Genomic DNA, 21,672 nt, shown 5'->3' with positions numbered 1-21,672 from the left:
CTTTGCTTTTGTCTTGCTGGTTAGAACTGTGTAGAACAGGCATGTCAAACTCGCGAAGTCACCTAACGTCGCGCAATGTATCGGGCTGGTTTTGCCATTGCCAGCAATGGGGTGGGTGTGGCTTCCACGTGACGCATCCAGCCCGTGGGCTGGCAGTTTGACACCCCTGGTGTAGAACTTAAAGAAAACTTCAGCATCAAATGACTTGGAAACAAAACTTAGGATTAGCTATACAAGTAGTCCTTGCTTAACAACCATAATTATGACTGGCAACTTGGTTGTTAGCAAAGCACTTGCTAAGTGAAACTGCAGTTGTGCTTATGATTTTGATTTCCTTTGCTATACAGACCTGCAAAGGTTGTAAATGGGACAATTTGCCACAAAATTATTTTTTCATCATTGTTTTAACTGAATAGTCATTAAATGAAACAGTTGCTGAATGAGAACTATCTGTATCACTTTTTGATCTTTCATGGTCTTATAGTAAAATACATTGTATTAATAAACATGGATTTTCATGTTTGATTTTAAAATATCCTTTGAGGGGACCACATTTTTAGTGGGAAATCAGTGAACAAAAAAAAACCTTAAGAATTTAAAATTAATCTTTGTAGGTTTTCACGCGCCCAGCGGTCTCCCATGGGTGTTGAAGAACAGACACGTACACGTGGTTTCCTCGGGATGGAAGCCTTGAACAAAGCCGAAGCATCCCTTTTATTGTGTTATCAGAAGGCGGGTTTATAGGCACCTGGTGACCACCTTACACCAACCACATTTGTTATGACACAGCATATTAGCATATTACACGTGCTAGCTTTGTTTTGCACACGCTACTATACAGCTGTTACATACGGCACCAACAAAATCCTTTTTACTTCTGACTTCCTCATACCTTGGCCTACTGCAGCTGATGACTCAGCCTAACAGGCCAGATAATCCAGATAATTCCAACATCTCCTACTTTTCTGTTTTATTTAAAATAAGGAGGTAGCACTTTATAGGAAGTCATCCTCAGTGTCGCTTGGCAAAGTGAAGGCTGGTTTGGTTAGTAGGGGTAGCTGAACTGCAGTGATAGGTGTAGTTACTAAATTGACCTGTTGGTGGGTGACAGTTCCTGAAGATTACAGTTTATTGCAGAGAGATGGTTCTTCAGGAAAGTGCAGAGGAGAGAGAAGGGCAGAGAGAGAGAGAGAGCACATGGGGGGATACCCCCTCTAGCCTTGTTTGGAATAGTTTCCTGTTCCTGTGGCATGAACCTTGAGGCTGTTTCTGAGTATTTGTCTAGGCCTTGATATCTGTGGTTTAATTCTATTATCATATCCTGCTTCCCAGGTGATGGGGCTGACTCCTAGAGTTTGGGTGGGGTATGCAGATCTTCTCTTTTGTCTTCTTGATTGCTCTGGCTTCAACTTTCTGATGGTTTTACATTTGCATTTGTATGGGCCTAGCTCTTGCTTGGGGCAGAGAGATAGATTTGGGGCCAGGTTTGGTTTTAAAAAGTCCTTTTGAGGAAAAATATATTTTTCTGCCCTTTTTAATATTTCCTTCTGGGGGGGCTAACTTAAGTGTGTAAATGTATGACATTAAAATTGATCTGGTCAGGGAGACTTGGTAGGCAAGCTTTTAAACTGTTAAGCAAAAAAAAAAGAAAAAGAAAAATAAGACATTAATGGAGGCAGCAGAAAAAGATCCCTTTAGTTGCTCCCAAAAGGGGAGCTTGCACCCATAAAGTTCTAAAAGTCAGGGCAATATTTTGTTAGGTGGAAAAGAAATTTATAGTATCCAATATTCTGTGCCAATCATTTTCAAATGTTGGATGTCACCTTTAGCTTCCAGTCAGGTTTGCATACCTCCCAAAATTCTTCATAGCCATGGTTTTCCTTAGTACATGACCACTGGCTGCCCAATTTCAAGGGTTGTTTCCTGCCTTAGCTCTTAATTCAGTGCATCCAGGTTTGTAATGTCCAATATGCCAGTCTATTAAATTTTCTTTAAATTGCACATAATGAGTTCTAGGAATCCCAATCTGAGCTCAACAGTGCAAAATATTCAGGGCATAAGTTTGGGATTTTTCCTGTTGCTTCCTTAGTCAGGGCATATGAATTGCAAATCACCTGAGGGGGCCTAGTTCCCTCCCCCTTGGTATCTGTTGGAAGTTGGTCCCACAAAGCTTTGGTGCAATAGAGCAAAAATCAGCCTGGGGGGAACTTTACTAAAGGTAGGTGGAGGGGACTCAAGTATGATTCTGAATGGTGTGTGTATGTGTGTGTGCTTTTACAAAATAGTCAATACAAACATTCTGGATAAATTTTCCCTCCCGCCAGATAGAAGTCCAAGGTGTTCAGTACTTGTTCTGCGACCTATTCCTAAATGCCATCTCTCCATTAATACATTCAACTGGCTTGTTACAATACAAATGGGGCAAGAAAGAAAAGTTTACAATGAGTTTCCACCCTCCCCCCACAGTCTTAATTTTCTCTTCTGAGGCTTCACATGGCACCACCTTGCTTCTGCAGCTCTCACAGGCATCTGGGGAAATGGTAGGACTTGGGAAGATGTTCCACTCAGATTGCATGGTGGCTTTTTAGTGGATGGCTGGATTCAAACTCAATTCCATGGCTCAAATGGATGGAGGCAGCATCTGGGTCTGTGTGTTCTGCTTCCAAAGGCTTGGGAGAGGGTTTCAGGGCTGAAAGATACAAGAACAAGGTCTCCCCCCCCCTTTCTGGGTGGACTCTACCAGGAGAGGCAGACAAAAGGTATGGAGAACAAAGGACAGGAAAAGAATTGGAAGGGGGGTAGCTTGCAGGCAGTTTGAAAATGCTGAAAACTCCAAATAATTTTAAAAGCCTAATATTTTAAGGTGTGCAACTTGCCAAGGGTAGGAGAACATTTATTCTAAAATAGACCACATCGTTTTAGAGATTGAGAAATGCTTATATATTTGGGATAAGAAAAGTTTCATAGTAGCATCACCAATAAGTGATAGGATACGAAAAGTAACTTTAAAAAATTATTTCCCTACACAAGCAGACTTGAGTTTCAAAAGGCTCTTGTAGATAGACACACATTTTTCAGGAAAAGGATAGATAAAACACATACAGTAAATGCAAGTGAAACTTTTCCAACAGATAAACTTAAAACAATCCCTCCTGGTAACTTAAGGCTGTTCTTGAGCGTACACAGAGAGAAAGAAAAACAAACAAACAAACAAACACAATTCTTTTTCTTCACTCTGTTTGTTGGCCAGACAAACAGAGTGAGGTTTTTCCTTTTTGTGGCTTATTTTAAGCAGAATTTCTAGCAGACTTTAAAATTCTTTTTCCTTTGGATTTGAAACAGTTAACAGTTACAGTTTTACACATCCTGGTCATTCATGAAAATACTTTCCTAATTTAACCCACACAGACATTTTTAGGGATCCTCCTTCAGGCTATGCAAGGCAATTTAGATATACATATTTTAAGAGGAGGATCAAATCCCCTTTAGTGGGAAGGGGCAAATTTTTCCCATTGTTTTTCAAAACAATTATTGATGACTTGGTCAATTCCCTAAGTTCTGGGAGGTGCGCAACCTGAGGCTTAGAGAATCCTGTCCCCATACTCACGGTAATGTTTTGGGAGGGTGCTTCGTCTAGCTCTGACGACCGGCCCTGAGTTGCAGTAAACTCTTCCGCTGAGTGAGTAAGAGGGTACCAAATCACGTCGGGGTCACCATTTGTGGGTTTTCACGCGCCCAGCGGTCTCCCATGGGTGTTGAAGAACAGACACGTACACGTGGTTTCCTCGGGATGGAAGCCTTGAACAAAGCCGAAGCATCCCTTTTATTGTGTTATCAGAAGGCGGGTTTATAGGCACCTGGTGACCACCTTACACCAACCACATTTGTTATGACACAGCATATTAGCATATTACACGTGCTAGCTTTGTTTTGCACACGCTACTATACAGCTGTTACACACGGCACCAACAAAATCCTTTTTACTTCTGACTTCCTCATACCTTGGCCTACTGCAGCTGATGACTCAGCCTAACAGGCCAGATAATCCAGATAATTCCAACAATCTCTTTTAAGTGCTCTTCCCCTCACAAGATTACACAATATTTCCCCAGCCAGGGATGGATGGAATTTTAGAGTTTTTGCTCACCAATCATTTTTCAAAATTGGTCAGTGCCAAAATTAATATTAAGCAGAAAATATGAGGGTGGATAACACTGCTTAGTGACATAAAATGTATGCTGTTATCAATTGATGTAAGTTACATGATGACTTCTTGATGAATCATTTAAGGTACTTGATGAAATTATTATATTAACTATTACCAATTCATCTATTAGATTTTTAAAGCTGTACCAATAAGATTATTATGGAAATTACAATCAACAAGTCTGCTAATATTTTCATCCTTTTAACTTGACAATAATCTTCCTGTTGCAAAGAGATAACTGTGGCACAGAGCTGCCTCAGATTTTAACCATAGTATTTAGGAAAAGAGAAGCAAAGCAGCTGAAGTGTGGCTGTTTGCTTGCAGAACTGTAAAGCTTCTGAATATGCTGGTTAATTGAATTAAAAAACATTTGATTATCAGACAATTCCAGAGGCTCAAATGAAGGACAGCCTTTGAGGTAAAGAGTGTGTGAGAGGGTGGCTTTATGTAGAAGCTATGCTAATTGCCCCTATAATATCAAGTAGTATAGTTGAGACTTAAGTTTTACCACGTTGGTGAGAACTAAGCATCATGTGTAACGAAGAATATAGAGTTAGTCCTCTACCTATGACTGCCCATTGTCGATGGTTGTTAATGACCTCTCCCACCCTCTGCTTTCCCTGATGCGGTCATTAAGCAGAGCATAGGATGCCTTAGGTAGGGGAGGCCTAGCACAGGCTCAAGCCCACACCCTGAGATACCCCATGCTCCATTTTCCATCTTTTGGGGTCCCCCAGCCCTTGGGCCAGTTTCTTCTCCCATCGTGTATCCACAGGCAGAAAATGATGGCCACTTCTGAGATTGCACCACATGACCCAGGAATGAAGTGACTTTCCTAACCTCAGCTCCGCAGCCTTCTTCAGTCCTGCAGAAGACTGTGGAGCTTGGGTTAGGGAAACATGCTTGGTTGCTGGGCCATGTGGCACAACCCTGGAAGCAGTTGCCATTTTTCAAGCAGTTGCATTGAATTATGGTCACTTGGAAAATAGCTGCCACTTGCAGGACCTTGCCATCAGGCCAGGAACTCTGAAAATCTTCAAAAGTAAGCAAAGAGAACAATGTGGGACCTGGTGGGCTGAAAAGCAGGCCCTAGTCCTATTGGAACCCGATAAGAAGGAGATAGGCAATGTTCTTGCAGAGAGAACAACTGCAGTAGCCATAACTTTGGGACCTTTTGTGGGGATCTGCCATAAATTTCAGTGGCCACTAAATGAACAATTGTAAGTCAAAGACTACCTGTACTTCATTGATTATTGTCTATGGAGATTCTCAATTATCTAGATCATGGTTGTCCCAAAGGTGCTTTTTTCCAAAAGGCAGCTAGACTTTTTTGTTTTTTTCTTCTTCTTTGAAAACTTTTGTAAGGACCTGCCTCAATTAAACTGCCCAAGAAAGCAGGACTCTTGAAACTTGCATTGGAAGTTTTATCAGAAAGTGTTGACAGCAGGATAATGGGCAGGATTTGAGGATTTCCCACATGAAACAGTACATTAAAAGAACCCTTTCAAACCCCAATCCAAGTGTCCGTCTGGCTGGTTCAAACAGAGCCAATCCATAAGTGTCCAATTGTTGTGAGAAAGAATTGATAAGGTGCCGGTCTCAAGGCTGTCAGGTCTCTCTGCAGCTTCTTCCCTCTGCCTGGAGATAAGGCAGATGGCCGGAGGCACATTCCATTCTCACCCCAAGAAAGATACTTCAAAGACAATAGAATAAAGCAAAGAAAGTACACTGCTGGATGCCCATAAGTCCCCCTCCCCCTGTCAGAATCCAATTATATTTCATTTCTAGTTATCAACTATGGAAAACCCCATTTCTGCCCTCTCTGAATTCTGTCATACGATGAAGGGAAAGGGGGATGAGCAAAGGGGTTTTATGGCTCTCACTTCCTTCATTAAAACTTCACAGGGACTGAATGTGAATCTCACCAAGAGGACTGACTATAACAATATGGCCATCACCTTTCATCTACTACTCTCTGAAGTCTCCCTTCTGCCAGGCGTGAGGAATAGGGGGTGGAAATGTAATGCTGGGATTGTTTCTGGAAGGACGGTGGGGTGGGGGCTGCTTGGGAACACTTAAAACGTTGAATGGTAGGGGTTGGCCCCTCAGATCCTGTCTAGAACGCCTGCAACCATCTTCTCTTAATAAAGATGCCTGTTGGAAGAGATATTCCAAGAGTTCTGTCTTCTTAAGATGTAAAGTGGGGTGGGTCCTTACATTAGACAGGATCTGCAGAATTAGTCCACCTGGAAGGGAGAACCTTGCCGGGGGACTTTGCAAAAATTACCATGTCAGGGAAGTGAGAAAACTCCCCAGGAAGGGAGCCGCTGCCCCAACTGAAACCCTGCCAGATGTCGGGATCTGAGAGATCAGATTCCTCAGGAGAAGAGGTGGTGGAGACATGGGACCACAAACCTCGGGGGTCAATGGGCGTTGGAAAGAAAGGCGAGTGGGAAAAGAAATCAAGAAAGGTGACCCTGAGACGGGTCAACCAATCAGAATGGAAGCAGGAAATGGAGAAATCCCTGCATGCAAGTGAAGAAGAAGGGAGCTGGGCACCGTACTCGGGCTGGATCCTAGAGAAAGCTATCGACCTGATAAAGAGAACCCTCAGCTCCCTAGGAGAGGAGAATTCTGAAGACACTATCACTGACAACGAAGGCACCGATCTATTCAAAGACTCCTGCCGCTGGACGTGAGATTCAAGGGAGAGCCGACATGCTTGGGGTTTTTCCTAACCCAAGTCCTCAGCTACATGGAGGAATATGGGTGGCACATCCCCAGCAACAAAGCCCGTATCCGGATCGTGCAATCTGCTCTGGACGGGCTGGCCGCAGATTGGGTGGTGAACTTGTACGATTCCAATGCCCCAGAGCTCAACAACTTCAAACGCTTCATGTCCTCTCTGAGAAGATGATTTGAGGACCCCCTGGCTGATCGCAAAGCCCACGAAAGGACCAAAATGATGAGGCAAGGCAAACGCTCGGTAGCCGAATATACACAAGAATTCCAGGCCATTGCCAGCAAACTGAACTGGCCAAAAGACATCCTCCTTAGCCATTTCAAAGACGGGCTAAACTATGACCTATATGACGCTTGCCTGCCCCGAGGGGACCCACACCAACTTGATGAATGGTATGTCCTGGCAGAGGAAGCAGAGATCGACCTACTGAAGAAGCACTGCCGAGAAAAACAATGGAGTTGCTCACCGCCTGAGTTGACACGTGAACCAGTGAAACCATCGGCTATGGCCAAGAAGCAAATGGGGTGTTTCAAGTGTGGGAGAGAGGGGCATCGGGCTGTAGAATGCCGCTCAAAAGCCCCCCAGCACAACCCAGACAGTTCACCAGCCAGCAGATCTGGGAAGTCTCCAGCTAAGCCAAAAGAACCTGCCATGAGAATGATGGAGGCTGTGGAATCCCCTACCTCTGTCCATCGTGGGGAAAGAACTCCAGCCTACACCGCAGGGCCAGTGGACGCCTCAGACGACAGCTCGGAAGGCAAACCCCTGGTAAGTGGACCCATCGCACCCATCCTCAAGATAGTGACTATATTAATTCCCCCATGCCCGAAGCTGTGAAGGTGAAAGCCTTAATAGACTCTGGCTGCACCCACTGCCTCATTAGCCCGACGCTAGTGGGGAATCTTGGTGTTCCGTCGAGGATCAAACCAATCTCATTTGGCCAGTTAGATGGGTCCATAGCAGGAGGGATGCCAGCAACCCAAGCCACTTTACCAATATACCTCTCCCTGGGCAAACACAAGGAAGACATAACGTTTGTAGTGACCCCAGGCATGGAATGCCCAATGATCCTAGGGATGGAATGGTTAAAGAAATGGAATCCCTGGGTGAATTGGAGGACGGCAGAAATCAATTTCCCGAAAGGGGACCCTATGGACTTAAAATCCCAAGGGGAGCTACCAAAATTAAGAACGGAAAAAGCATCCATGGGAGAGGAAAAGGGACTACCAGAAATACCAGAGGAATACAGAGACCTTGCTGAAGTTTTCAGTGAGGAGAGGGCAGATGAGCTCCCCCCCCCCGACCCATGGACTGTGCCATTAAATTCAATCCTGGGGCAAAACTCCCGAAGCCCAGATTATACTCCATGAGCCCAAAGGAAAAGGAGGAAATGGAAAGATTCATAAAGAAAAACCTAGAAAGGGGGTTCATTGAGCCAGCCAAGACTAAAGTGCCCACCCCAGTCCTCTTTAGAGAGAAGAAAGACGATTCTTTACGCTTATGTGTGGATTATAGGCTCCTGAATACAATCAATGAAAGCAACATATACCCCCTGCCCCTCAAGAAAGATATGTTGTCACACCTCTCGAAAGGGAAATTTTTTACTAAACTAGACCTAAGGGAAGCTTACTATCATGTGAGAATTAAGAATGGAAGACCGCATTTAACTGCCCAATGGGATGCTACCAATTCAAAGTCTTGCCATTTGGATTACAAGGGGGGGCCCACAGTATTTATGCAATTAATCAATGACGTTCTAAGGGAGCACCAATTTAAGGGGGTCCTGGTTTACTTAGATGACATTCTTAGGTTCACCGAATCAAAAGAGGAACATGTCAACCTAGTTAGAGCGGTTTTAAAGAAAATGCGAGCCGCCCACCTATATGCCAAACTCTCGAAATGCGAATTCCACCAGGAAAAGGTAGACTGCCTAGGTTATCGCATATCCCAACAGGGCATTGAAATGGACCCAGAGAAGGTCAGAGCAGTATTAAAATGGGCACCACCCCTAATGAAAAGAGTACCTAAAATGGGCTACTGCTGTTCCAAATGCCCATTTGAAGAGAAGAGCTAATCCTAAAGTTGGAAGCAGCCTTTCGTCACTGAGCCTACCTTCCTGCTCAGTGCAGGCATCTCATTTACAAGCATCCCTTAAGATGGTTCTCTAGCTACAGCTTGAACACATCCAGTAAAAGGGAGTCTGTGGATAATTCAGTCTACTATACAACCACTTGGTAAAATGCTTCAAGGGTGAAATGGAATGCATGGGAGGGGGGGTTGAAAATGAAAAAAAAATCTGCCTGTTTCAAGGGATGTAGTTTTGAGTGTGTCTCCCGTTATGAACCATGGATTGTTTTGTGACTTGTATTTAGGCTCCTTGTTTCCATCTTTTTCCAGCCAATCAATACAGTAGCAGGATCCAGTCATATTTCAGTTGATAATGGTGCAGACTAAATAGTGTGACATGGGAATCGGGTGTTGAGGAAAGAAGTAAGTCTGCATTTGGTCAGTGAAGAAAGCTGGTTCAAATTGCATACTTGCTGTCCTGCCAGGTTGCAGCTTTTTTGTGTGTAAACTTTACTATGGAGAAATTTGGGTTCAGGCGTTTTTACTATTCCTCATTTTGCAAATACTATTTCTGTGTAAAATTTAGGCTTAAATTGAAGAAAGTAGGGAACACTAGGCCACTCAGGTATGAACTAAATTATATCCCTGATAAATATACAGTAGAGGAAGTTTTGCAAATAGCCGAGGAAAGAAGGGAAGCGAAAGGCAAGGGAGAAAGAGAAAGATACATCCAACTGAAGGCAGAATTCCAGAGAATAGCTAGAAGAGATAAGAATGCCCTCTTAAATGAACAGTGCAAAGAAATAGAAGAGAACAATAGAATAGGGAGAACCAGAGATCTCTTCAAGAAAATTGGAGATATGAAGGGAACGTTTCATGCAAAGATAGGCATGATAAAGAACCAAAATGGCAGGGACCTAACAGAGGCAGAAGAGATTAAGCTTAGCATCCATGATAACCACAATGGGGTCACTGACCTCGAGCCAGACATGTGAAGTGAAATGGGCCTTAGGAAAGCTGAGCAACAACAAAGCTAGTGGAGATGACAGTATTCCAGCTGAGTTATTCAAAATCTTAAAAGACGATGCAGTAAAATTGCTACACTCAATTTGCCAGCAAATTTGGAAAACTCAACAGTGGCCAAAGAATTGGAAAAGGTCAGTTTACATTCCAATTCCAAAGAAAGGCAATGCCAAAGAATGTTCAAACTATCGCACCATTGCACTCATTTCACATGCTAGTAAAGTTATGCTTAAAACCTACAAGCTAGACTCCAGCAATATGTGGATCGAGAACTTCCAGAAGTACAGGCAGGATTTCAAAGAGGCAGAGGAACTAGAGATCATATTGTCAACATACACTGGATCATGGAGAAAGCTAGGGAGTTCCAGAAAAACATCTACTTCTGCTTCATTGACTATGCTAAAGCTTTTGATTGTGTGGATCACAACAAATTGTGGCAAGTTCTTAAAGAGATGGGAGTACCAGACCATCTTATTTGTCTCTTGAGAAACCTATACGCGGGTCAAGAAGCAACAATGAGAACTGGACACAGAATCACTGATTGGTTCAAAATTGGGAAAGGAGTCCAGCAAGGCTATATTCTGTCATCCTGCCTATTTAACTTATATGCAGAGCACATCATGAGAAAGGCAGGGCTAGATGAATCAAAAGTTGGAATTAAGATTGCCGGGAGAAATATCAACAACCTAAGATATGCAAATGATACCACTCTAATGGCAGAAAGTGAAGAGGAACTAAAGAGCCTTTTGATGCAGGTGAAGAAGGAGAGTGCAAAAGTTGGCTTGAAACTCAACATTAAGAAAACCAAGATCATGGCATCTGGCCCTCTCAATTCCTGGCAGATAGATGGGGAAGAAATGGAGGTAGTGACAGATTTTATCTTCCTGGGTTCCAAGATCACCACAGATGGGGACTGCAGCCAAGAAATTAAAAGACGCTTGCTCCTGTGGAGGAAAGCTATGGCAAATCTAGACAGCATACTAAAAAGCAGAGACATCAACCTGCCAACAAAAGTACGTATAGTCAAGGCCCTGGTTTTCCCAGTTGCAATGTATGGCTGTGAAAGTTGGACTATAAGAAAGACTGAGCACCAAAGAATTGAGGCCTTTGAACTATGTTGCTGGAGAAGACTTCTACGAGTCCCCTGGACTACAAGGCGATCAAACTGGTCAGTCCTAGAGGAGATCAACCCTGACTGCTCTTTAGAAGGCCAGATCCTGAAGTTGAAACTCAAGTACTTTGGCCATCTAATGAGAAGGAAGGACTCGCTGGAGAAGAGTCTAATGCTGGGAAAGATTGAAGGCAATAGAAGAATGGGACAACAGAGAATAAGGTGGCTGGATGGAGTCACTGAAGCAGTAGGTTTGAACTTAAATGGACTCCAGAAGATGGTAGAGGACAGGAAGACCTGGAGGAACGTTGTCCATGAGGTCGTGATGGATTGGACACGACTTCGCAATTAACAACAACATTTCTGTGTGTCTGCATACTACTTAATTTTTCATGCAAGAGTTGCTAATGCTGCTGAGGTCATATAAATGTAGACTACTTTACAATATTAGATGCTTGACTTGTTGAAAATTTTTGTGCCTGCACACACTACATTCTCTCAGGTCTTAGTGAAATGTTAATGCTATACATGTAATCATGGCAAGAAGGTGACAAGCAACAGGGAGAAAGCAGAACTATTTAACTCATTTTTTGCATCTGTCTTTACACAAAGGGAAAAAACAGACCAACCTATCAAAAATAATGCCATAAAAAACAGAATAGAAACACAAGATAGGCAAGAAAATGGTAAGTGAGCACTGTCCAGCCTAGACGAGTTCAAATTGCCAGGACCAGATGGATTATACCCCAGGGTTCTCAAGGAACTGGCAGATGTGATCTCAGAACTACTGAACTATATTTTTCAAAGCTCCTGGAGCACTGGGGAACTACCGGAGGACTGGAAAAGAGCTGATGTAGTTCCAATCTTTAAAAAGGGGGAAAAATGGACCCAGGAAATTACAGACCTATCAGCCTGACCTCAATACCTAGGAAAATTCTGGAAAAGATAATCAAACAACAAATCAGCGAACTCCTAGAGGCAAACAAAGTCATTACAGAGCCGAGGTGGTGCAGCAGTTAGAGTGCAGTACTGCAGGCCACTTTAGCTGACTGTTCAGCAGGTCAGCGGTTCAAATCTCACCGGCTCAAGGTTGACTCAGCCTTCCATCCTTCCGAGGAAGGTAAAATGAGGACCCAGATTGTTGGGGGCAATGTAAAATATATATACATTGCTTACTGGTGTACACCGCTTAGACAGTGCTTGCACTTAAAGCGGTATATAAGTCTCATAAATAAATAAATAAATTACTAAAAGCCAGCATGGGTTTGTCAAAAACATCATGCCAGACAAATCTTATTGCATTCTTTGACCAAGTGACAAAATTACTGGATCAGAGGAATGCTGTGGATATAATTACTTGGTCTTCAGTAAGGCATTTGATAAAGTAGATCACAACCTACTACTTGACAAGATAGAAAAATGTGGGGTGGACAGCATCACCACCAGATGGATCTGTAGCTGGCTGACCGGCCATACTCAACGTGCGGTCCTCAATGGAACCGCATCTACATGGAGGGAAGTGTGTAGTGGGGTGCCCCAGGGCTCTGTTCTGGGCCCAGAGCTCTTCAACATCTTCATCAACGATTTGGATGAGGGGATAGATGGGGAACTCATCAAATTTGCAGATGACACCAAGCTGGCAGGAATAGCCAACACTCCAGAAGACAGGTTTAAGATATAGAAGGATCTGGACAGACTTAAACACTAGACACTATCTAACAAAATGAAATTCAATGGTGAAAAAAGCAAGGTTCTACATTTAGGCAAGAAAAACCAAATGTACAGGTATAATATAGGGGGTACCTTGCTCAATAGTAGTAACTGTGAGAGGGACCTTAGAGTCCTAGTGGACAATCACTTAAATATGAGCCAGCAGTGTGCTGCAGCTGCCAAAAATGCTAACACAATGCTAGGCTGCATTAACACAGGGATAGAATCAAGATCACATGAAGTGTTAATACCACTTTACAATGCCTTGGTAAGACCACACTTGGAATACTGCATCCAGTTTTGGTCACCATGATGTAAAAAAGATGTTGAGACTCTAGAAAGAGTACAGAGAAGAGCAACAAAGATGATTAGGGGACTGGAGGCTAAAGCATATAAGGAAGGGCTGGTGGAATTGGGTATGTCTAGTTTAATGAAGAGAAGGACAAGGGGGGACATGGTAAGCAGTGTTCCAATATCTCAGGGGCTGCCACAAAGAAGAGGGAGTCAAGCTATTTTTCAAAGCGCCTGAAGGCAGGACAAAAAGCAACAGATGGAAACTAATCAAGGAGAGAAGCAACCTAGAACTGAGGAGAAACTTCCTGACAGTTAGAACAATTAACCAGTGGAACAACCTGCCTCCAAAAGTGGTGAATGCCCCAACACTGGAAGTTTTTAAGAAGAGACTGGACAGCCATTTGTCTGAAATGGTGTAGGGTTTCCTGCCTGAGCAGGGGGTTGGACTCGATGACCTCCAAAGTCCCTTCCAACTTTATTATCATCATCATCATCATCATCATGAAATGCCACCAACTCTTCTTATTTTTTTCCAATCAAACAGAATGTTGAAAATAGTGATGTAAAGGAGCCCAAGACTCTATTGGTCAATCTGTCAACAGGATAACACTCTTAAAATCAGGACAGAATGGGGCCAGATTTGGTCTGGGGAGGGGAGTTGACAAAAAAAAGATTGAGCTTAAAAATGGGCTGTAGAGGAAAAACAAATCTAAAAGTCTCCAGTGCTTTTTTGAGGGTGGGGGGGATGCAGTTTGGCAGCAGCTCAGAACCAATGCCAGTGGCTCCATTCTAAGTCCCCACCATATCTTTAAGTCATGTGATTTGCACAAAGAGACAAAGCACAAGGCTACCTGCAGAAATGGCGAAGAAAACTATTTCAAAAAATTCAAGACTTCATCTTTATTTTGTGTCAGGTCCCCTTCTGGAGCTCTGCCATTCTGCTGGAAGGGGAGGAGAAGGAGGCTCTGGGAGGGAAGAATTCTTTGCACACTTTCACTTTTGCTGTAACTGCAGGGGAATTGGGGAGGGGGATCGTCCCACAGAATGGATGGACGACCTTCCAGCAAGTTCTGCCTGTCACCAAGGTCATTGCACCCTGAGATGAGCCATTATTTGTACCTCGGAGTTCTCAAAACAACCTTGCGACTCTGTACTGGGTGCCAGTGGACTGGTGAAAGGGGGTTGGGGCTAGTATGGACCATTAGATTCTGCTTGGCTTTACTGCAACCACTGTCTTTCAGTAAAAGTTGTTTTGATAATCATCTGGAGTCAAGAGTCATATTTTCTTGAGAGGGCTAGCTGGGGCAGGTCCTTACATCAAGCGGAATCTGCAAAGTTGGTCTATTGGAGAGGCATCCAGTCCTACCATAGGGATTGTGCAAGGAATGTCTGCACAGGACAGTGATCAAGAAGAAGCGGAATGCTGGGGGAAAGCCTCTGCCAGGGCTCACCCTGAAGTGGACCCCTCCAGATGGATGGAGGAGACTGCATGCCTGGAAGATTCCATGAAATCCAGGTGGTCCATTAGCGTTGGAAAGAAAGATGACTAGGTGTCAGGCCCACTTCAGAACCTTATCCCAAGAAAGCAGGACTCTTGGAACAGTTTCATTCCAAAAGGAACTTTTTTTAAAAAAAAAAAAATTAATTGATTTTCTATTTTCACATTTAAATATACGAAAAGCAATGTGGTGGCTGAGTTGGTCATTAATTCAATAACATACAAATATCTTTAGTACAGATCTCAAACTATTTCATTAAATATTTCCTCTCTTTTCCCCTTAGTATTCACTGTCTCGCGTTTAAATTAATACAATTCTTACTATATCAATTAGATAAAAATAACTTTCTTACATTTATCAATAATTTTTGTTTATACATATCCTAGTTGTTTTAACATTCAATCCTTTTAGACAATCAATGTCATGGTTAGTTTCTCCCAATTTATAGTTTACCATTAATATTTAAATTTAACATTTAGTATTTATGATTTCCAAGTTTTAATTAATCCCAATTCCTTTTATCACAATTCATCACAAGATCTAATATTCAGGATACATGTCTTATCTATTTGAATTCTCACCATCTTACATCAATTACTTAATAGTACAATATAATATTCTTATTTTCTAATAATTTCCAATATCTTTAATTTAATAACCAAATTTCTCTTATTTCAACATTTAATACTTCCTCTCTTCTTCTCTTAATATCTAGTATCTCATATTTAAGCTTATAATATTTTTACCGCTAAATAGGAAACATATTCATTACATTCATCAATAAATTTTTAGCTTATATATATCTTAATTACCTTTACATTTAACCTTTATAAGCAAATTAATGTTCAAATTCAACTATTAATATTTCTACTTCCAAGTTTTAAATGATCAAAGTTTTCTTTATCTCCACTCATAACAATATCTAGTATTCAAGATACACATCTTATCTATTTGAGTATAACCTATTTTAATTCTCTTTACATTTACTTCTACTTTTGGACTCACAGGTCCACTCCACTTTTCTTCAGTCTTATTCTAGCTTGCTTTCTTTGCCAAATCATCTTCCATGTCCGTGCTTTTGAATCATCAAATAAATCTCCCTGCATTGCTATGAATATTGTTTGATGTAGAAGGAACCATCCGGTTGCCATTTTTTTGAAAGGACTAACAAATCTTCTCTCTGTTTTTCCATCTTGACATGATTGTCCTGAGCTATTTATCTTCTCTTCAATCTGTTCTTCTTGATCCTCAGGTTTCTTCTGATTTGTGTAGAAAGCCTTTTCCCTTTTCCATATTGTTAGTCCCTTTTCTGGATTTTCCATTGACTGTATTTGCTGATCAGTTGAATCTTCTGGTCATCATATTTAATTGTTCCACTTTTTCTGTTACATTCTGTATAGTTAATTCTTTAATTGTAATCAAAGTTTGAGTTCGTATCTCTGAGCTGATATCTTGTTCTTTTCTGTAACCTCTTATTTCATCAGTAGCTGTTAGAATAGTTTGATGAATTGCTTTCAACATAAAGACAATCTGTTCCTGATCTTCCTCCATATTCTTTTAGTAGAGTATTAGGTTAATAGCTTTACAATCAGAAAATGCAGGAAAAAATTATTTATCACTGAGTATGGAACACAGTTGGGCTTCTTGTCACAGCTGATGTCTCAAGGTTACAGTCTTATCTATTGTCTGGGCTGCTGGCCAAGTCTCTTTTAACCAATAGCAAATTGTAATATCAGGTTCAGCCACAAGATGTTGCCCCTAATTTAAAGTTTTCTTTTGAATCCAATATTTTTAAAATCTTTTCAGTTTAGCTTCTTTTTTATAAGTAAAAAACCCAGATTTTCTGTAAGAATAGAAAGTCTTTAAGTTCACAAACTTTAAGAAATAAAATTCCAATTAGAATCAAGTTGTTCTTGCAACATTTTTAAACTCCCCTGTTTCTAGAGGGAGGGATAAAATCTCCCTTCCCTCTCCACAGGGGGGAAAGTACTTTAGGCAGCTTATGCAGGAAAAAATAGTTAGGATTTAAGAGAGGTAGATCTCACCCAGTCTCGTCTGCATTGCTTTATAATTGCCTGGTGGTAAGTGTGACTTCAGCTGTCTGCAGCCTAGTGACGAGCCATATTGCTATGGCAGTCTTTCGTCCACCAGTTTGGAGGGCTGTCCTGGATCAAATGGAAGGGCTACTGCCCTCCCATGATGAAGTGGGGATCCCCTCCTTGCTGGTCGCCCCTACAGGGCAACTTTCAACCCTTTCCAGGGTCCCCCAGCAAAGCGAAACTGGACATGGAAGACGGAGTTTGCCTTCCAAACATCCATGGTGGCCACCTCCCAAAAGGAACTTTTATTAGGAGAAACTGATAGCAGGCATAGAAGGCAGGATCTGAGGGTTTCCTGCTCAGATCAATAGGTTAAAAGAGTCCCAAGCAAACCCCACCCCAACAGTTCATCCAGTCAGTTTGAATGGGCCAATCCCCAGATATTAAGTCCACTGTGAGAACAGACCTGATAACAGGGTCCGTTCCCATGCTTGTGAAGATGTTGCTGGGTCTTCTCACCTTCCCTTCCGCAGCGAGAGATAAGCCAGATGACTGGAGGCACATTCCTTTTTTTAATTTTATTGATTTTCTTTTACGTACATATGTTAATTTTTCAACCAATGAGCTGTCTGGGTTCAACAATGCTAATACAGATTCAATTCCTAATCCTTCATTCTTTCCTCTAGCCAACAATAAAATAAGTCCCAAATTTGATAGTAATTGTATCTTCTTTATCTTTCAGTCTCATAGTTAATCTCTGCGCATTCCATCTCTGCGCATTCCAATATTTTTCTAATTATTTCTTCCTCTGGTGGTAGTCCTTCATTCTTCCAACATTGTGCAAAGATTATTCTCGCTGCTGTAGTGACGTGTAAAATCAAATATAGACTTTTCTTGTTAATCTTTTCAGGCATTATACCTAGTAAAAAATGTTCAGGTTTAAAATCAACATGTTCACCTAATATTTTTTCTAACCAAGCGTGTATCTTTTTCCAGTAAGTTTTGCTTTGTCACATGTGTACCAGACATGATAGTACATGCCTGAGTTACATTTCCAACATCTATCTGACATATTTTTAAACATTTTTACTAATCTTGCTGGTGGCAAATGCCATCTATAGAACATTTTATATAAGTTTTCTTTATATGAAGTTGACATTGTTAATTTGTAATTTCTGTCTCATAGCTTTTGCCACTTTTCTAGTTCTATATTGTAACCAGGTTTTTCGCCCATCTTATCATTGTTTCTTTAACTTGTTCACTTTCCATTTCCAAAATTAACAAAAAATTGTACATTTTCTTAATTAATTTCTCATCTGAGGTTAACAAAATCTTGTCAAATACAGTTTGATCTTTATAAAATCCATACATTTTCACATCCTTTTCATATCTATTTTGCATCTGTAAATGTGCCTACCACGACAAGTTGATACCCTGATTTTCCAGTTCTTGTTTAGATTTTAAATTCCCATCAATATTTAGAATATCTCTATTTGCCCATATTTTTTCAAAATCTACCAAGTTCGGATGTACAAATGCCTCCATTATTGATAACCACCCTGGAATTTTTAAGTATATTTTAGCTTTAATTTTTTCTCATACTGTTAACAAAACATTTCTTATATAGTGGTTTTGGAAATATTTATAAGCTCTATTTTTCCTATACAATAGGAAAGCTTGCCATCCCGACTGTAAGTCATGCTCCTCTAAATATAACAACCTTTTATTTCTAAGCATTATCCATTCTTTCAGCCATGTTAAAGCGGATGCATGGTAATACAATACCCATTCCGGCAACCCAAATCTTCCATTTCTCTTAGCGTCTTATAGCATTTTCATTTTAATTCTAGCTTTTTTCCCCTGCCAAACAAAGTTCAAAACCAATGAGTTTAAATCTTGAAAAAAATATTCTCAAGTTTTATCGGGATTGTTTGAAATAAAAATAAAATCTTCGGCAACACATTCATTTTTACTGTAGCAATTTTTCCTAGTATTGACAACTGTAGATTCTTCCATCTTTCCAAGTCCAGCTTTATTTGTTTCAATAATTTTGTATAATTTTCTTCTTTTATTGACAAACATTGGCCAAAAGATATATACCTAAATATTTAACTTTTTTCACTATCGGTATCTCTGTTTTCTCTAGCATTTGCTTTTTCTTAATTGAGGATGGATATACAGGGAATTGAGATAGAAATAGATACATGGGCAGACCTTAATCCTCTAAAAGTGACATGGAAAGGAACACAAAAAAACCCCAAGATGGACTTTAAATCAATCTATACTAAAAGAAAAAGAATTTATAGAGTTAGCGAAAAAAGAAATGGAATTCTTCTTTAAAGAAAACAAAGAAGAAGATACATCATTGCAAAACTTATGAGACACAACCAAAGCATACTTCAGAGGCATAGCTATAATGTATGTGGCAAAGAAAAATAAATAGAGAAGATAGCAATATCTATTACTAAAAGAAAAAATTGGAAAGTTAGAAACAGAATTACAAAAAACTCTACAGAAAAAGACCTTGAAAAGAGAAATGGAAATAATAAAACAAAAAAAAATAATAAAACATAAACTAAATCTGTTGGCAGAACAGATAAAGAGAGCAAAACAAAACTTTTTTGAAAATGCTAATAAACCAGGAAGATGGTTAGCCTATAAACTTAAAAAACAGAAAGAGAAGAAAATAATACATAACTTAGTAGATGGAAAAGGTTGTCTACAATTCAAAAATGAAGAAATAAAAAAGATAATTAAGGAATACTATAAGGAATTGTATGATAAAGAGGAGACTTCAAGAGAGAGAACTGTTTTAAATGTCAGTGACATTTAAAACTATGTTAGAAGAAATGATGGAGACATCAGAGGCCATAAAATGACAAAAAATTGGGAAAACACCAGGCCCAGATGGGCTTCCAGCGGAGCTCTATAAAAATCTACAAGACATATTGAGTGAACCGCTGAAAGATGTTTTCAATGGACTTTTGTTAGAGGCTAAGCTTCCAGCTACATGGATAGAAGCAAATATTACTCTAATACCAAAAGAAGACTCAGATTTGGCGTATATTAAGAACTATAGACCAATCTCATTACTTAATGTGGATTATAAAATCTTTATTTCAATAATGGCAGAGAGACTGAAAAAATACTTAGTTGAATTTATACATCCAGATAAAAATGGCTTCTTACCAAAGAGACAAATCAAAAACAACTTAAGAGTGATAATGATACTATGAAGTACATCCAGGGAAACAATTAGCATTACTATTTTTAGATGCCCAAAAGGCATTTGACAATGTTTCCTTACAATTTATGATTTCGCAGTTACAAATAATGGACTTTGGAAAGAACTTTATAAATATGATAAAAACAATATATAGCAACCAGACAGCAAAAGTGATTGTGAATGGAGACTGTACTGAGAGCTTTGAGATAAGAAAAGGCACAAGGCAAGGATGTCCACTATCCCCACTATTATTTATTTTCATTTTGGAAGTTTTAAATAGAAGGATTAGACAAGATACTGAAATTAAAGGACTGAAGATAAAAGATGAAACATATAAGTTACAAGCATTTGCTGATGATCTAGTATTTATACTAGAAGAACTTTTGGAGATGATCCCTAAGCTATGGAGAAAGATAGAACAGTATGGAGAAATGGCAGGATTAAAAATAAAGAAAGAAAAAACTAAGGTAATAGTTAAGAATCTCACAAAGGCGCATTCCTTTCTCACCCCAGGTTGACATCAAGTGAGAGACAGTTCAAAGAGTGAGTATGTAGAAACAGTGGAAAGGATACATTGTAGCAAAGCAGAAAAACATCCCAGAGAGCCTTCCCCCCTCCCCCTCAGGAGACTAACAGAACCCTCAAAAAGGAATGGAAAGAATTGAAGTAGATCCTCCCCCTCCAGGAAAGAATGGGTTCTGATACTAGGAATGGAGAACCAAAAGCATGACCCTCAGCTGAGGCAGTCGAGGCAGCCACAGGTGCAAATGGCAAACAGAGCTAGAAGAGCTTGAGGTTGAGGAGGAGGAAAGTGCTGAACCTGACCATGCTGATCTCCTCATGAAGCAAGCCATGCACTTCATGATGGATGCATTCCAAAACATCAAGGCTCATGAAACTTTGGCCAGGATGACTGCTGGTAAAGCCCGCCAAATGCGAGAGGAAGATGATGGTGGGAGAGCTTACTAGATACTATTGTGGGAGTCTCGGCCACTCCAGCCAGTGCCAGTGCCTATGGCCACAGGGGCAGTGCAGAGGAGACCAGTCAGGACCAACATCCTGGGGCCCACTGGAGCAGCAGCCCCATGAAGATGGAAAGCCCCTCCTCAGCGTAAAGCTTGACAGAGACACCCAGTAACTGGGATTCTTCCTAGTGGATGTCCTGACTTACATGCAGGAATATGGGTCAGAAATCCCCACTGAGGGCGCCAAAATGCAGTGTTTCATGCTAGCATGAAGGAGCTGTAGCTCGCTGGATGGTGATGCACCACAATGCAAACACACCTGAACTTAGAAACTTTGACCAATTTATGACAGTGCTCTGCTGCCGGTTTGAGGACTCTTTGGTGGACTGAAAAGTAGAGACTACATCAAGATTGTACGACAGGGCCGTAGAGCTGTGGCAGAGTATATACCAAGAAGTTTCGCAATCTGGTGTGCCAACTCAAGTGGCCAGAGGACATCCTCGTTAGCTGTTTCAAGGATATGCTAAATGATGACCTATATAATGCCTATGCTGCAAGGGGAGCTTCTGCCAATCTCCACGACTGGTGTGTGCTGGCTGAGGAGATGGAGATTGACCAGACCTGGAATAAGTACCATATGGTAAAGTCGTGGAAGAGATCGCCCATGGAGAAGAAGGAAGCATCCAGACCCCAAGCCTCACAAGCTCAGTCTACTGCCTGTTTTAAATGTGGGCAGGAGGGCACTGAGCTTCAGAATAGAAGACTGGACATCCAGCCAAGAAAGGAAG

The 21,672-nt window shown here is 41.0% G+C and overlaps 1 protein-coding gene across 13 annotated transcripts in view; it reads left to right on the top strand.

The window, feature by feature from the left end:
• Nucleotides 1–21,672, top strand: part of IQCA1 (IQ motif containing with AAA domain 1) — a 230,963-nt gene that overhangs the window by 128,616 nt on the left and 80,675 nt on the right. The gene's annotated exons all lie outside the window — the stretch shown is intronic.

Source organism: Crotalus tigris, unplaced genomic scaffold (assembly GCF_016545835.1).
Source record: "Crotalus tigris isolate CLP2741 ecotype Arizona unplaced genomic scaffold, ASM1654583v1 scf7180000024340.7048381, whole genome shotgun sequence".
Taxonomy (NCBI): Eukaryota; Metazoa; Chordata; class Lepidosauria; order Squamata; family Viperidae; genus Crotalus; species Crotalus tigris.
This window is presented reverse-complemented; position numbering and strand designations above follow the sequence as displayed.